The sequence below is a fragment of the Chiloscyllium plagiosum genome, unplaced genomic scaffold (assembly GCF_037043375.1).
Source record: "Chiloscyllium plagiosum isolate Xiang-an unplaced genomic scaffold, Cpla_swu_hap1 HiC_scaffold_1, whole genome shotgun sequence".
In the NCBI taxonomy this organism is placed as follows: Eukaryota; Metazoa; Chordata; class Chondrichthyes; order Orectolobiformes; family Hemiscylliidae; genus Chiloscyllium; species Chiloscyllium plagiosum.
Window position 1 is genome coordinate 66,425,767 of NW_028270139.1, and position 15,170 is coordinate 66,440,936.

Below are 15,170 nucleotides of genomic sequence, written 5' to 3' on the forward strand. Positions count from 1 at the left end.
AGATGTTGTATAAATTCAAGTTATTTATGTCCTTCACTTTTTCCATGATTGCAGATTTCCTGGCAGGATAAACACCACCGTTAAAAAGTACGGTGCTCGAAAAGCACAGCTAGTCAGGCAGCATCTGAGGAGCAGGAGAGTCGACGTTTTGATCATAAGCTCTTGATCAGGGGTATTGGAGGGGGCAAGGGGGATGAGAGATAAATGGGAAGTGGGTGGGGTGGGGGGAGGTAGCAGTGAATGTGATGGGTAGATGGAGGTGGAGGTTGATGGTGTTAGGCCGGATTGGAGGGTGGAGAGGATAGATGGGAAGGAAGATGGACAGGTAGGACAATTCAAGAGGGTGGTGATGAGTTGGAGGGTTGGATCTGAGTTAAGGTGGGGGGAGGGGAGATGAGGAAACTGGTGAAGTCAATATGGATTCCGTGTTGGAGGGTCCCAAGGTGGAAGATGCGGTGTTCTTCCTCCAGTTGTCGGGTGGCTAGAATTTGGCGATGGAGGAGGCCCAGGACTTGCATGTCCTTGGCGGAGTGGAAGGGTCAGTTAAAGTGGCTGGCCACAGGGCGGTGGAGTTGTTTAGTGCGCATGTCCTGGAGATCTTCAACTACCAATTATTAGCAGAAGCAGCATCAGCATTCTTTCAGATAAACTTACTACTCAGAACCACATCATCCCAGTAACAGTGTTATGCAATAAATTTAACACTAGAAAAGGAAAAAAAGCCAACTATGAACCATTAATCTTTCAAGAGTTCACTATGAATCATTCACTATGATGCAGTTGAAAAGTTAGACTTACTCTGTATTTATGGATCCCCTTTAGATATCTGCTGTTAGAATGTTAATCTATGTAAAACTATTCCGTTTATCTCATTTAATGAATCAATTGTCACGTGTTTGCATTTCAAAACAGTGCTTATTAGTGCATTCAGTGCAAATGAGATATCTCGACTACCCCCTGCAGCTATGGGTGTACACAGCAACAAAGAGAAGCATACAGAGACACTCCAGCAATTGTTCTATCAAACACTTTTCAACTCAGTAGATCCTGTCATGTTCACATGCAGTGATATTGATTTACTTTGCAATGGAATCACACATACCTTGAATGCATGAACTCAAAGTGGGCATGAAGTGTTCCCATTTTCTGTACAAAGATAACAAAGGTCTCCTGGTGCTGTTTCAATTCTGAATGACTTATCTCAGCTTCTAGTGCACTTTTAGTTCCTCAACGTGTGACATTTAGCACTTGATGGAGTAAGCATGGAGGAAGTGAGAATACACCCGTAGCATAAATACCATGCATCAGAACTGCTTCCTTCAGAATAAATGCTTCCCTCTCTTAAGAATTTGCTTAACTGTTTGTCTCATGAGGAAAATGTGGTCACTCCTCTGTTTTGTACAAGCACAAACAGAAGTTTTGAGTGAATGCAATATTGCAAAGTGTAACGGAGATAGGCTCCAGGACAGCATTGAATATTCTGTATAGAAAGGTTCTGACAAAGGGTTATATCAGACTCAAGATGTTAACACTGTTTCTCTCTCCACAGATGCTACCACACCTGTTGAGTTTCTCCAGTATTCTCTGTGTTTGATTTAGAATAGTCATGGCAAGATTTTGTTGCTAACAGAGATAACCACACAACACCAGGTTATAGTCCAGCAGGTTTATTTGGAGCGCCATTCCTTTGTCAGGTGGTTGTGGAGGTTAAGGTCATGCTTACAGAATTTATAGCCGAAGGAGTCCAGTGTCATGGAGATATGGTACCGTACACAATCTTAAAACAAATCTTTCATCTTTTGGTATGGGCTATGCTGGCTTCTGTTCTCTGATATGTAAATCCCAGAAGTTCTTTCAAATTACATTCTCAAGATAGCACAGCTTTGCAGAATTACATTTTATTTTACTCAAAAACTGCATGGAGCTTTGTAAAATTCTGTAAAATTGTGCAGAGGTTTGTCAGTCTGACTCAACATTGGGACACAGACAGACTTCACAACAATTGTTAGAAAAGCTCTGGTGCTCCGAAAGCTAGTGTGCTTCCAAATAAACCTGATGGACTATAACCTGGTGTTGTGTGATTTTTAACTTTGTCCACCCCAGTCCAACACCGGCACCTCCAAGTCATAATAATATCAAGTTGTGTCAGCCTGGATTCATGAGGGGCAAATAGTGCCTGGCAAATTTATTCCTGGTCTTTGAGGAGGAACAAGCAGGATATATGAAAGGAGCCTGTAGATGTAATATATTGGCATTTTCAAAAGCCATTTGATGAGTTATTACACATAAGACTAATTAATAAGATAAGAGTCCACAATAGTGGTGGTCGCAGTACATTAGCATGAATAGAGGATTGGCTAACTACAGAAGACTCAGTGGGATAAAGGGGGCATTTTCAGGATTGAAGCCAGTAACCAGTGGAGTGTCACAGGGATCACAGCTGGGATTATAATTATTTACAATATATATTAACGATTTGGATGATGAACGTGAACGTACTATCACCTAGTTTGTGTATGATGCATAAGTATGTGGAAAGGCAAGTGGTGAGAATGACACTAAAAGCCTACAGAGGGATATAGAGAAGTTGAATGAGTGGGTAAAAAGTTGGCAGGTGGAATATAATATGGAAAGCTGAGAGGTTATGAACTTTGGCAGGAAAAATAGATGAACTGAATATTTTTTAAATGACAAAAGCTGCAGCGCAGAGGAATTTGGGGGGTCCTTGCATATGAATCACAAGAAGCTAGTATCCAAGTTCAACATGTAATTGGGAAAGGAAATGGAATATTGGCTTCATATTTCAAAGAGAACGTGGTACAAATATAAGGCAGTCTCACTAAACTATACAAGGCACTAGTCAGTTCACAGCTGGAATACTGAGGATGGTTTAGGGCCCCTTATCTAAGGAGTATTCTACTGGCATTTGAGGCAGTCCCAGAAGGTTGATTCTAGGTATAGAGGCATTTTCTCACAAGAAAAGGTTAAATAGGTTGGCCTGTACACATTGAAATTTAGAAGAATTACAGGCGACCTTATTGAAACATTTAAGATTCTTAGGAGGCATGACAGAGTAGTTGCTGAAATGTTGACTCCCCCCCGTGGGATTGTCTAGGACCAGAGGGCATAACCTCAGAATAAAGGGTCACCTATTTAAGACAGAGATAAAGACTTTCTTCTTTCAGAGGCGAGTGAATCTGTGGAATTACTTCCTGCAGTGGGCTATCGAGGCCGGGTCTTTAAGCATGTTCAAGGTTGAGAGAGACTAATTTTTAATCAGTCAGGAAATCAAGGGTTATGGAGAAAAAACACAGGAAAGTGAAATTGAGGATTGTCAGGTCAGCCATGGTCTTATTGAATAGGGGAAGCAGATCTGATAGGCCAAATGGTCTCTATCTGCTCCCTTATCTATGGTCTTCTGGTTTGACCTCTAAATATTCAGTACCTCAGGTTCAAAATGGCCTTCTTCCTTCTAAACATGTTATACTTACTATGTGTTGTGACTCAAATTGCTCGTACTCTTATTCCAAGATGTACTTTTGTGAAATATTAGTTTGATTTTCACTTTAAGTCATCAGGCCTGATATTGGTTCTTAAATGTGCAGAATTCATTGCATAATCAAGGCTCCTGCAGAATTATTAGAGTCTGATAAACCCAACAATATCACAACCTGATGAGACCACATAAAGTGAAAAACAAGTCCTGAGCTCTGAGGTCCAAAGCAAGAGGGACTGTGTCTCTGTGCTATCTGCCTTTTATAGCATTCCTGTGAGCCAGGTGAAACTCAAGTGCTCAGCCTGGACTTCAAACAAAGTGTTCAGCCTCTCCCAGCTATGATCTCGTGACTCCCTCAGTGTCCTATACCTAACACTGGTTTCCCGTCTCCCACATTGACCTTCAGCACCTTGATTACAGGGGTCACTTCCCCAGGGCTTTCACCCACCAACCATGCTGTTTGTTTAGTCAACTCCTGAGCAGTAGGTATCTCTACACTATACAAATGATGCCTTGACACTGTCATTATTGGGGCTTCGATCTCCCCAGTCTTGCCTAGCCCCTCAGTCAATTTAGCCTTCTTGTCGTCATACATGAAGCTAATAGCTAGCTGCCAACAGTTAAATTGTACCATCAATGATTTATCACCTCACTGATAATTGCCAGTAAGGAACACTGAGAGATGAGCTTATATGGGATTGCTTTGTTTTGGAAGCACTGGCTGAGGCTTTATCCAAATCTTCCAGTTGAAAGAGGACCCACAATTGGCCAAATATGTTCAGTTCATCTGACAAGTTGAACTTCGCCAGGAAAACTGATCTTTTATCTGAGGAGACAGTTAAGGTTCCTGAGGCCAAACCATCCATTCTTACTCAGATCAGTTTGTCAATCAGAGTGCTGCCAATGTGCCAGTAAGAAAACTGTGGGAAGAGGGCACAATTACTGCCATTACCTCACCTTCATGTTGAGGTGGGAATATTCCCCTTTTCCACCAAGTGTTGCTGCTGAGTGTTGTGTATATCATAAGAGGAACCATTTTAGAATCATAGAATTAGAGAATCTTGCAGTCCAGAAGGAAGCCATTCAACCTATTACGTCTGTACAACTCCCAAAAGAGCTACTCGACAAATCTCATTCTCCAGCCTATCTCTGTAACCCTCTAACTACATCTCTTTCCAAGATATATCCAATCGCTTTTGAAACCTACTATGGAATCTTCCTCCACCACTCTACGAGGCAATGCATTCCAAATCCGAACAACTCTCTGAGTAAAAAAGTTTCTCTTCATCCCACTCCAAGCTCTCTTGCCGACTATTTTCAAACTGGTTACTGACATACCAACCAGGGGAAACAAAATACTTTTTTTTACCCTGTCAAACTTGTTCATAATTTTGAACATCTCAAAAAGGTCAGCTCTTAATTTTCTCTGCTCCAAGGTGAGTAAATTCAATCTTTCTAATCTCTTCTTGTCTCCAAATTCCTGATATAATTTCAGTAATTCTCCAGGGCTTTAATATTCTTCCTTAAATAAGGTGTCCAGAACTGAACACAACACTCCAAATGTGGTCTGATCAAATGGTTTGTAGAGGTGTAGCATCACTTACTTGCTTTTACACTCTGTGCCTCTATTTATAAACACAATAATCCGAGAAGTTTTCTTAACTACTATTTCAACTTGCCTGGCCATCTTCAGAAACTCATGCACATGAACCCTGATGTCCCTCTGCTCCTGTATTCTTCTCAGTGTTATAACACTGAGTCAGTAATGTCTTTCTGTGTTTCTTCTACTAAAACTCATTACTTCACATTTCTCTGCACTGAAATTTATCTCCCACATGTCTACCCATTTACCAACTTGTCAATGTCCCTCTGAAGTCGCTCAGTGTCATCTTGATAATTCACTATTCTCCTTTTTTTGTAAGTATGTATATCTGTATAATAAAAAAATGCAAATTACAATACAACTAATATCTACTAACTACTAACCTACCCTATAATACAAAACAAAACACTATGCAAAACAGCACCAATAAATAAGTGACTAATAAAACAAAAAAGACAACAAAAGAACATACAAGAACACAAAATAACAATGCTCGGCACAGAGGTCCCAAACAACATCGGGAGTGTTGTGTATATACCAGTATTAACTGAGGAGTCCCCCTTCCACGGCCCAGGGCTCAGCAAACCTAACCATCCTGATTAAACAAATGCCCTAGTTAAGATAGCAGACAGATCTGTGTCCAAATAACTCAAAAAAGGACAGTTGTGTGGTGCACCATATTTGTGGAAAATTCCAAGGGACTGTGCTCCATAATTAATTTCCACCATCCCAGCTAGCCCGGGGGGTTCTCAAACACCCAATTCATCAGAATATTCTTCCGTGCACAGTAAGTAAGAATATTAAATAATTTCTTCCCATGCCCTTCTAAAGATGATAAATTCAGTAGACCTAGAAGCAGGAATGTTGAGTCGACTTTAACTTTGGTCCTCAATACTCTCCCATCACAGTGCTATAATAAACACAGAGCTTGTGGCATGCCCAGAAGCAATGGGTAGAAGTACCAACACTTGTTTTACATTTGGGGCACATTGGAGATACCCCTTTTTGAAACTTCGCCAGACGGTCCAGTGCCAAATGAACCCTGTGCGGAACTTTTAACTGCATAGCATATGTCCTATTACAGATTGAGATCTTTTGCACGTTCTCCCATATGTCCTCCTATGTTTCAGAAGAGCTCTTACTCTCAGAGTTCACCTAGCCGGTTAATATCCTGCCAGGCCCTACCACCCAGTAGGTGATAGAGGGCACTAACCAAAAGGGTGCTTGTGGCATGTAGGAAAAACCTCTCTGTATTGGGTTTATAGGGCTTAGTGAGGAGCATAGTTTTCTTCTGGATGAAATCCCTAGCCTGAAAAAAATAGAAAAGACCTCTACTGGGCAGCCCATGTTTGCGGCTCAATTGCTGGAAAGACATCATAACCTTCTCCTCAAACAAGTCTCCCAAACTGGAAACTCCTCTCGCTGCCCATCATTTGAACCCTGAGTCCATCATCCCTGGTTGGAACCCTGGCATGCCAACTATAGGTGTAAGTGGCAAAGTCTTGGAAAAGCAACCTCTGACGCATTGTCCTCCATGCCTTGACCATACTAATAACAATGGGGTTCCGGCAGTGGTCCATAACTGTCCTCATCTTATCCATGAACAAATTAATAAGAGGGCACTTTGCCTGGGAGGCCTTGATATCCAGCCATATTGAGCCTGAATTGTTACCTCCCCAATCACATACAAAGGACAGCAGGGAACACAATTGATCTCTCTTGATGTTTGGGAAATCAACTCCTCCCCATCCTTGAGGCAACTGCAGTTTAGTAAGTTTGATGAGAGGTCACCCATGATGCCAGACAAAGGAACTAAACCAACCCTTAAGTTTCCGCAACATTGACCTGGGAAACATTATAGGGAGCGTACGCTTGGGATAAAGCAAACGAGGAAGGACATTCGTCTTAAGAACGGCTATTCGGCTCAACCACAAAATTGGAAGAGCCTCCCATCTCTGGAAATCCTGCCTAATATTGTCAAGCAGGTGAACAAAGTTAGTCCTAATAACTGATCAAACATGAGGATAAATAAAATACCTAGGGATCGGAAACCCGCCTGTGACTGCTTAAAGGGGAACTTAGGGCCACCTTCAACCTCTGGCACTTCCTTACAGTCCCTCAAAGGCATAGCCTCCTACTTTGCTAAGTTGATCTTATATCCTGAAATGAGTTAAGATTACATTGTATGCAGATGATGTCCGTCTGTTATTAATTGGGACCTCCGTACCCCATCTGATACAATGTATTATGTGCCCTTGATCCCACTTCCGGAGCAGTCATGTGGACATTCTAATGAATGGCCTCTGCCAGCAGCTCTATCACCAACATAAACAACAACAGTGAGAGGGGGCAGCCTTGCCAACTACCCCTGCCAATCCTAAAGTTCCCAGACTTCACCCCGTTGGTGATGACCACTGCCAGAGGGTGGCAATATAAAGCCTCCACCCTTCTAGCAAAGACCCCACCCAGCCCAAACCGCTCTCAGACATAAAAGAAATACGGCTACTCCACCCAGTCAAATGCTTTCTCTGCGTCTAAGGAAATAACCAACCCCTGAATTGATCATTGTTGACATGCTTGGACCATAGTCAGCAACCTTCTAATATTATTAGAGAACCTACGGCTCCTTATAAAACCAGTCAGGTCCTCTTTGACAATATGGGGCAACACCTTCTCCAATCTCAGCCCCAAAATCTTCGACAGAATCTTAAAATCTGAATTTAATAGAGAGATGGGCCTATGTGAACCTTCCCATTCTCAAGAATGAGGAAAATATTAGCTTCACTCAAGGATGGTAGTAGGCATTCATGCATATTGGAGTGATTGTACATTTCCAGCATCAGCCCTGACAGAATCCCTATAAACTCCTTATAAAACTCACCCAGGAGACCATTAGGGGCGGGGCACTTTCCAAATCTGAGGTTGCCTACCTGCCTCCTGTATTTTCTGAACTGTTCCAGGGTTACCCCGGGAGGTCCAGGCTCTTAGAAAAAGCTTCCATCTTGGCCCTCCTATCCTCACAACCTCCAGACCGATACAATTCAGAGTAAAAACTCTGAAAAGCCTAATTAATCCTTTTGGCATCGTATGTAAAAACCCCTGTGCTGTCTCGAACTGCTGTGATGGATTGGGGAGCATGCTTTTTCCTAGTCGGTTATGTGAAATACTTCCTTGGCCTATCCCCATACTTGAACAGCCTTTGTCTAGCAAAAGCAAGTTCTTTCTTTGTGGTTTGTGTAAGTATTGAATTCAAGGCAGCCTGAAGGGCCATGACCCGCTGTAGCTTGGTCACCAAAGGCCGCACAAATTGTGTCGCCTCAGCAACTGCCAGCCGCGTCTCCAGTAGATGCTGCTGTTCATTCTTCTGTCATTTCTGGCTAGCCAAATAGAAAACAGCTAATCCCCTAGGAAAGGCCTTAGTGGTCTCCCATAGCATAAACGGACTACCAGCTGAACCTGAGTTGATAGCCAAGAAGTCCTGAAACTACCTCAAAAAGAATTTCACAAATTTGGAATCCTTAAGGAGAAAAGGATCCAGATGCCAGTGCAGTGAACTTAGCCACTCACTCTTAGCCTTAACCTCCAAATATACCACCACGTGATCAGAGATAGCTATGTTCCCAATTTTACAACCCATAATCGAATCCGGAAGGGTTGAGGGAGCCAGAAAAAGATCAATCCTCGTGTGAAATTTATGTGGGTTTGAAAAACAGGTGAAGACATCTCCAAATGTCCACCAGCCCCAACTCCTCACATAAGCCAGTCACCTGGTTGGCCTGCGAAGAGATATTTGGGGGCCCACTAGACATCCTGTCCACTGTCAGATCCAAAAGGCAATTGAAATCTCCCCCTATAATAATGTGCCATGTTCCAAAGGCACTCAGCTTAGAGAAAGCACTAATCAAAGGATTTGAGGGGATGCACTAAAGGACAATAGACATTTAAAATGCCATGTTCCTACCCACGTATCAGGACCTTAATTATCACAAACTGCCCTTGCTCATCTTTCACCTGCTCTAATAATGTGAACGGAAGGTTTTTCTGATAATTATAACCACTTCCCTACTTTTAGCAGTAAAGGATGGAAAAAAATACCCAATCATAACCCCTTTGTTGTAACTTCAGATACTCCCCATCGTCAAGATTGGTTTCCTGCAACTGGGCGATATCAACCCTTTCCCTCTTAAGGCTAGAAAACACTCTTTTTCCTTTTAACAGGCGAATGACTTCCCTTCATGTTCCAGGTGCACCATTTAACAAGATTCTTAGTCATATCCCCTTTCAGAGACCCTTGAACCCCGGTGGGTGGGAGACCCCACTTGCAATGCGCCGAGCACAAGTAAATAGAGTCGCAGAATTGTGTGTAAAAAAACTACTCTATCATAATTACAAACAACTATTGCTACCAAAAAACTACAAAGAAAACCAGCTTTCAAACCTTGAACAGGAGACTCTCCCCCCCTGCCCATAGGGGGCACTCACACTACCCATCCCCTCCTGCACAACTCCTTCAGACTCGGACTGTGCTGAGGCAAAAATAAAGTAAATAAACAAGGAGATGATCCTTAAATCAACAAAAGAAGGTAAAGTCTGAATGAGCACTCCAACCATCCCCGGCTCCATGTCACCCTTACCTGTGACTAAAAGAGAAAAAGAACAAAAAGGGGAAAACAACAAAGGGCACCCACAAAATTTCCCATGATCAAATCCAGTTATATAAAAAAGGAACAACCTATTCCAAAACTTTTGTTTTTTTTTAAAAATTATTAGGGAAAGAGAAAAAAGCGAAAAGGGAAAACACAGGGAAAGAAGGAAAAGAGGATGAACATTAACCATATCCTTCAGATCAATCGATCTATTTTAAAGTGTCCACAAAGTTCTTGGCTTTATCTGCTGAGTCAAATATATTAATTGCATCCTTGCAGCTGAAATGGAGCACCGTTGGGTACCTCATGGAGTACTGGATGCCCAGGTTCTTCAGCTCTCTTTAACTTAATTGAAGGAATTCCTCTTTTGAATTATAGCAGCCGAGAAATCCTGGAAAAACATGATTTTTGATCTCTTGTGGATCCTTTCCTGTGGATCTTTCCCCAGTAATGGGGTGGCTACTATCACATTTTGTTTGTCTTTGTATGTGAGGAAGTGCACTAGGACCGGGCAAGGCGCTGTACCGTCCTGAACCTGTGCATCACCACCCAATAGGCCCTTTCAATGTGCAGCCAGCCGGACTCAATTTGAAGGCCCAGGAACTGCGGTAGCCAGTGTTCAAAGAAGCTGACTGGCTGCCCACCTTCTTCAGCTCCGAAGCTTGATAACCCGAAGATTCATCCTCTGACCTCGAGGTCGTTGACCTGATCTCGTAAGGCCCGCACTTCCTGCTCTAGTACCTGGATCCGTCCGGACGAGGACTTGATCACCACTACCAAGGTTTGACCCTTCACCTCCTCCATCTGCTCCCCAAGGCCCTGGAGCTGCCATTCATGCTTCTGCAGCATGGACGCGATGGGTTGGACCTGGCTACGCATCTCCTCGATCGCAGCCTCAACCTCCGCGGTAAGTCTCGCCATCACCGCTGCCAATTCCTGTGAGTCCATCGGGTCCCCGGGGGTTCGGGAGAGGCCACTGGTGCAGCCTCTGGAGTGTCTAGGGGAGTGTCCTCCCGCCCTGCTGTTTATTTGCTTCTTTTCTTTTTGGCATCCTTCCCACTCCAAATTGTCAATGAATGTGTGTTCATTCAGTTTTTAAGTGAACAATTTCTCCATATAAGTTGGCCAGGGATGGTAAAAGACACCAGTATGCCATGGCTGTTAGGCAGAGCCATCCACGGCAATTCTACTGCATCGCCGCCATCTTACCGAGTCCATATTCTCCTTAACTTAATATCACAGCATGTTCAGAGATTTTGCTCTTAACACCCTGAAATCACCAATCCCTCGTGGTAACATTACTTTTATTATGTCTCCAAGGTAGTTTTCCGATCATTTTCTGAAACATCAGAGGTGACTTCAATTTACTGAACAAAAATGTAAAACCAGATGTCTCCAGTTTGCCATTTTCCCAGAAGTTGTTGACACTAATGAACAAGATGCATTTGTTGTTATTCATTTATGGGAGTGTGGCCTTCACTGAATGGTCCAGCATTTGTTGCTCAAACATAATTGCCCCTGAGAAGTGATGAGTTGTCTTCTTGAACTGTTGCAGTCCTTGTGGTGTAGAGACATCCATAGTGTTTTTAGGGAGTGTATTCCATGATTTTATTCCAGCAACATTGCAGGAATGCTGGTATATTTCCAAGTCAGGAAGGTGAGGAACTGCAGTTGGTGGTGTTCCAATCCACCTGCTTCCCTTGTCCTTCTAGATGGTAAAAGGTCATGGGTTTATTTTATGCTCACTGTTGACTTTTTAATACATCCTAAAACATTGATTGCTGCACTCAACATTGTTGAGCATTGTTGAGATAACTTTAATCTAATGACCCAGAATCAATATTATTCTGAGGCAAATGTGACTGCCGTTCCCTCCCTTAACAAGCCTAGTCATTTATAATTGTTCACATTTTGCAGTGATGCTGCAATACAATGGGTGGAATTGTTCCCTCCCTGACATGATATAAGTAATGGAGAGAAAGATGGGAATGGACAGAGATTGAAAAAAATCTAATTTTCAATCATGTCAGAGAGAGATAGTGACAGTCTTAAAGAGTAGAGATCACTGACCTTCCTTCTGCACTACTGGATATTCCTTTTCACCTACTACACAGCACCTACCCAGGTTGCAATCTGTGCCTAAACTGGCTAAGTATGTCAATATGTGAGGGTACTAACTCCTGCAAAGGACTGCCATCTTCTCCCCAACCTCTTTCCTCAACTCCTCCAAATCCCTGTCTGGGAAGCTGGGAGTGAGCTTTCCTTTCCTTTTCCCTGAACCGTGCATTTGGTTATATTGGTCGAGGACCACAGTGTGGGGGCCAGCTCCTGGTCTGCAGCGTCTGAAGTGGTGTACAACTGGATATTAAATATGGTGGCAGCAACATGGACAGCAGAAAGTTCTGGACGTGGGAAACAATTACACAATTCCCTAGGAAAGGCACCCAAGAGCCCAGCTACATAATTAATGGGGTGAAGAGCAGAAGATAGCGTCAAAAAAAAGTCAGGCACTTTCCTGATGAAGGGCTTTAGCCCGAAATGTCGATTCTCCTGCTCCTCAGATGCTGCCTGACCTACTGTGCTTTTCCAGCACCACTGTAATCTTGACTCAAAAAAAAGGTCACTTCAAATCATGGCAGACTGGGCACTGCAAATTGCACTCAACAAAACACTGACAAAAACAAGAAAATTCCACTTTGTGTATATTTATCAAACTACTTTATTATTAATTATCTTTATTACTCATATGGAACATTGGTTTATTCTTCAGTTCATTTTACTGGTTTTACTTCATCTTACAGTTCTTTACCCAATAAATCTGTCTATGCACAGAAACAGCTCCTTTGCTGATGCAAATAGTAAAACTGTAATTAAATGGAAATTGCTCCCTTTGAATCAAGGAATACCTGCATTTAACCCAATTACTCAACTTCGGTTTTTGAAGTCCAAACATCCCTCTGTATTTTTATTTTCTCCAGTGCAACATCTTCCAACTGACCATTGGAAAATCCAGAGTCAAGGAAGGGTAAATTAGACACAAAAACAGAATTTGCCAGTGAAACTCAGCAGATCTGGCAACATCTGTCGAGAGAACAACACAATCAACGTTTCGTGCCCACTGACACTTCTTCAGACGTGGGCCTGAAACGTTAACTCTGTTAAAACTAAGTTTGTCCCACCTTTACTTATAGCTCATATATTCCAATCCAGGCAACATCCTGGCAAAGCTCTTTTGCATCTTCTCCCTGTCTTTAGTGCAGAGACAAAGCCAGAAAGCTCACCTGATTGCCAGCAGTACTCAATCAAATTAAGGTTGGCCAGCCTTCATTCAGGCATCATGGCACTGAAGTCAAAGACAGCATCCAATAGGAGTTCAGACCCCTGCTTGGAGCGATCAGATAAGGAATATGGAGCCTAATGACTGGCAGCACACCACCCGTCTTGACTCTCTCTGTTCTACTGTTTTACTCCAGGAATGAGAGAAAGGCTGGTATTATGGAAGACAAAAGTGGGTGGCACAGTTTTTGTCTTTGGTGAAGGTGGGGATGTGTCATGAGCCAGCAGGATACAGGGCATGCAGGGTTAGTGATGTCAGGAGTTGGAAAGGATGAGAGCGAGTGAGAGAAGCTATTGCAAGCAATAATGAGAGTGGTGAAGCATGAGCCTTGGCTGATAGCAGAGACAGAGTGAGTGTGAGGAATCAGACAGCACTGACACTGGTGGAGTGGAGAAGGACACTAACTTTCTTCCCACTTTAACCTGGATGGCAACCTCAGACCAGGCTGGCATGGTCTGGTGCTGTGGCCTCCACTGCTGGATCTGGGGGAGGAAGAAGTCCTGCATCACTACCACCCTGTCCAGGACTTCCTGGACACTGCCTGTTTGCCATGTCCAGGACAAACGTCAGTAACCACATGAGGTATCTCCAGACTAACAGTGCTGGTCCGGATGTACAATTGGCTTTAAAAGATGGAGCAAGGAATATGGCTTACTTCCAGGATAAGTCATGAGTTGGTCCTCAGAATGTTATGTGGTAAGATGGAGTGATGGGGTATTGGATATGAAGGTGCCTTGGGCATGATAAACAATTGATTCAGCGATTTTGATAAGACAGGGTGAGAAAACCTGATAGACCTCATAGCAACACATTCTTGAGAAAACACAATACAACTCAGACTTAACTGAAACAATATAAGATTTAACCTATGTTCTTAATGAAAGACAAGGCCTTCATCCCACCTATCAGTCAGGACATTAAGGAGCCGGAGCACATGGAAGATGAGGAAGTTAACCAGGAAGTGTTGGAACTGAAAAAGGAAGGGAAGTTAGATTTGTATACAGAAAACAACCAATGCTGGGGATCACTTCATTAGAGTCAAAGAGTGCGGTGCTGAAAAAGCATAGCCAGTCAGGCAGCATCTGAGGAGCAGAAGAATCAACATTTTGAGCATAAGCTCTTCATTCTCCCGTCACTTCATTAGAGTCGGATGGACTTGAAACATTAGCTTGTTCTCTCTTCATGGATGCTGCCTGACCTGCTGTGATCGCCAGCATTAGTTGTTTTCAGTACAGATTCCGGCATCTGCAGTAATTTGTATACAGCTAGTTTCTGGTACATTTGGACCTGGTGTGGAACTGTGTGAAGTACCCTCCCCTATTCTGTTTCTGAAACATACATAGTGTCTCTGTTTGAACTGGTGGCCACTGCTGTAAGATTGAGGAACCATCTGTTTTCATCGTTTCTGTACTTTTATTCTCTTCCACTGACAAGGCTCTAGTTCTTGAAATGAAATTCTGGACATGAGAAAGAAACAATGGTTGTGGTGAGGGGAAACAAGAAAGTACAAAGTGTGTGTATTCTGCCTACAGCTTATCAGTCTGAAGAGATTGTGGGATGAGAAGTGTATTAGCTACTGAGATATCCTCACTATCCACATCTCCAGTGATACTCTTAAAGGATTCCTATGCCTGTTTGTGGGGGTCAGGTGGTTCTTTGTGTATCGTCGAGTCCATGCTGATATGTGAAAAAGGGTGGTGAGCAAGTCTTGTGTGGAAGAGTAACGTCATCTGTACCAGCAATAATTTTTTGTTCTGTGCTAGTCTATCATTTCTTCTACTCCCAGAATCAGTGGGTAAATGATTCTATGACCCAGCTCCAAAGAGGAAAGAACACAATGATGTATTTGCTAAACCTTCCTGACGAGGATGAAGACTGTCCTAGCAAAGTTGAATATTGAGCAGTTTAAGCTGTTAGAAGTTTTGGTGGCTATAGTGAAAAAATGCTTGAGCAAAGATCCACTTAATGTGTATTGTTACATTTCAGAACTTATTGTGTCTCATCTGAAAACCCCGGTCAACTCTACTAACTCTTCAAGGCAGCATGATGGCTCTGTGGTTAGCCTCACAGCGCCAGGGACCCAGGTTC

The 15,170-nt window shown here is 42.9% G+C and overlaps 1 protein-coding gene across 1 annotated transcript in view; it reads right to left on the reverse strand.

Moving 5' to 3' along the window:
• rbm47 (RNA binding motif protein 47) overlaps window positions 1–15,170 on the reverse strand; it is a 264,038-nt gene that overhangs the window by 221,932 nt on the left and 26,936 nt on the right. The gene's annotated exons all lie outside the window — the stretch shown is intronic.